Genomic DNA, 3281 nt, shown 5'->3' with positions numbered 1-3281 from the left:
TAGGGGGTGAGGGGACACAGGGACAGAAGGACCCAGCGGCTCCAGCAGCAATGCCCAGGCAACTCCCGGAGGAGGTAGCGCTGCAGCAGCCAGCACAACTGTGACCTGCAGGGACGAGCTGCCAGCAGGGAAAGGCAGGACCCAGGGTGGGAAAGTCCAGCAGGGCAAAGGCGGGCAAAGGCAGGCAAAGTGGGCAGGAGCAGTGTTAAGTGATGAGAGGAAGGGAGATGATTCTGGCCATGGTGATGTTGTTGGTGGAAGCAGAGTGGGAATGGGTAGGAAGAGCAAGGAGACGATGGTGGCAATGGGGCAGGGAGGCAGGCTGGGGCATGGTGCCTGCTCTGCAGATGAGGCTGGCATTGGGCAGGGGTCTTCCTACCGTAGCTTTGTTTCCTGCAGGAGCGGAAAACTTCGCTTCCATAGGGGCAGCAAGAGAGAGAGAGACATCAACACCAGGTTATCGGCCCGGCCTGCAGAGATGCGAGGGCAGCAGGGAGGGACCCTGTCCCCAACATCTCCCCATGCTTCCATGGGGCAGGGACCTGCCAGGGCAGCTCCTGGGTGGACCATGCCAGCTCAGAAAGCATGGCAACCTGTGCTGCGCTTCTGGTCCAGGATGGGACCAGGACTGGCCATTAGTACCTTGTGCCCTGGCAGGCCCCATAGCAGGGGTCTGGTGCCCAGAGGGTGTGGAAACAGGTCTGGCACCTCCACCTTCCCCAAAACATCTCCATTCTGCACCCACATTCACTGCACACCTCTCCAGTGCTGCACACTGATCCCCCTTGATACACACCATCCTGCCTGCACAGTGTATGGTGTCATCCCCTCCCTGTGCCATGGCCACATCCTGCCAGGCAGGACAGCCACCTCCTGTCCCCAGAGCTGCACCATGGGCTGGACTGTAGCCACTGCAGCACCCACACATCTTCATGCTCCACAGAGCATCGCAGCCTGGAGCTGGATCACCCAGCCTATGCCCCAGACGGGTGCTCCTGGGGGTGCCAGGGCACACAGACATGTGCCCTCTGGCACTTAAACATGCATCCTCTACCCCACTGGTGGCAAGTGTTGCATGATATGGCCCTGCCCCACAGCATGGCCCTGGCAAATAAAGCTCAGGGCAAGACATCCGTGAGATCTTCCCCATAGGCAGAATGCAGCCACCCTAAAGTCCTGTCCCAGGAAAGTCAATGCTGTGCAGGCAGGGAGGGCCAGACTTCCCCCCCGCCACTGCTGGAGCCCTCGTAAGGTGCTGCAATAGATCCTGTAGTGAGAGATGTGTCCCCTGCCCCATCAACACTCCCCCTCCACTGCACTGCTATTGCAGGTGAGGGGGCACGCTGGTGACCACCCCAAGCCACCTCTCTGCAGCCCAGCACACTGCCGGCTGTACTGTGCACTGCCACAGACAGCATCAGCCCCAGCTGAGCTATGACAGCCTGGCAGCCCCTGAGCAGCCAGAGCTGCAGGACCAGGAGCAGCCCAGCCTCGTGGGGCACACCTAGAGCCCCCAGCTGACCAAGACCCCATTTTGAGGCTGGCAAAATGTAGCCCAGCCCTGCTCAGCCTTTGCTTGCTGTCCCCCTGCAGTATGGCAGTGGGCCTGGACCCCATCCCGGGTGGCAGGGGGTAACTCAACGCACCATGCGTGAAGCGCCCAAAGCGCCGCGAATGGCCGGTCTTCTGTAAAGGAAAAGAGAAGAGAGGGTTACCCAGGGCACAGCACCATGCGCTGCTCACACATGCACACACACACCCCCCATCACCGCACATGAGGCACCGCTTACACCCACAGTCGGTCACACACAGGCAGAGCACACGTGGTACCGCTCACACGCACACACACATCCCCCGGCTGCACACCTACAGGTACCCACAGGCACACACCCCCGTGCACGCAGATATGGATGGGTGTAGGTGGACACATGCAGCTGTGCACACACCCCCCTGTGCACACACACACACACACACACTCCCCTCAGTAACAGTGCTGTGCACCCTGGCCCTGTGCCACTGCCCATGCCTGGGGGTGACACTGTGCACTCCAGCCCTGTGCTGGCAGCCAGTGCCCAGGAAGCAGCAGCCCTGGGCAGCTCAGCTACCCCTGCACCTCCTGCAGCAAGGTCTTTGCTTGGGTGGATGCCCAAATGCTCTGCAGCCCCTTCGAAGTCACCTCCCGCGCCAGCGTGGGGACAGGGCCAGCAAAGTGTCTTCCAGGCACTGGCTCAGACACTGCCTTGGGCACCGGCCCAGCATGGGGACAGCATCCCCATCCCTGGCAGAGGCCGTGCCAGCTGCAAGAGAGGATGTCTGGCACAAGTGCATGGGACTGGCCCGCCTGTGCAGGGCTGGCAGCGTGGGGCCACACTTGCCTGCGCCGTCTGGGCAGGCAGGACCTAAGCAGAGCCTGGGGCAGAGGCACATGGAGCCCCCTGCCAGCTTGGCTGCCCTCTGCGATGCAGCCCGGGGCCCAGCACCCGCTTGCCAAGGGAGATATCGGCTGAAGGCAACCTGGCTGCCAGGCCCAGTGTGCACCGACAAAAGCAGAGGGATGGTGCAATCTCCAAGGCAGGCTGGAGTGGGGATGTGATGTGCAGACAGGCAGGGTTATGCTGCCAGGACTGAGCATCTTTCCCAGACAGTCTGGGTGACAGGGTCTCCCCAGGACATTGACACCCCATGCCCTGTCTCCCCAGCATGGAGCCCAGTCCTGGACACCCAGCTTTCTTGAAGCCCTTTGCTCTTCTACCCCTCCTGCCTCTCCCCAGCAACCAAGTAGGGTCACAGACAGACAGCACCAAGGAACGGCCTGCCAGGCATGGCCAGCAGTCAGTTGCCCTTGGAAGGGCATCAGGCTCATTTTGCATGTCCAAAAGCTCCTACCACTGCAGTGGCAGCCCCTGATCATGGGCAGCATTTGGGAGCTCCCACCAGCCCCCCGCCTGCATGCAGCGCTGGCCAGAGGGCAGTGGCTGCACGAGATACATTTGTATTCAGGCTGAGCCAGGCTTCACCTCCCCTCCTCGGCTGACTGTGCTGGTTCTGGCACGCAGCCCATCTTCCAGGCCAGGGAAAGCTAGATGAGTGATTAACTGCACCATCGGCGGATAATTCCCCCATTAAAAAATGAAAATGCAATTGAATGCCATTATCGGGTGCTCTCGTGGCTTCCCCAGGGACTGGCGCCATCAGCTCTCCATCCAATATGGTGACTGCACCCACTGGGCCTGGGCTGGGCTCCACTGCCCAGAGCTGTGGGGTGGCTGAGCCCCAATCCC

The sequence above is a fragment of the Melopsittacus undulatus genome, chromosome 4 (assembly GCF_012275295.1).
Source record: "Melopsittacus undulatus isolate bMelUnd1 chromosome 4, bMelUnd1.mat.Z, whole genome shotgun sequence".
Lineage (NCBI taxonomy): Eukaryota > Metazoa > Chordata > Aves > Psittaciformes > Psittaculidae > Melopsittacus > Melopsittacus undulatus.
Note: the sequence above shows the minus strand (reverse complement) of the source record.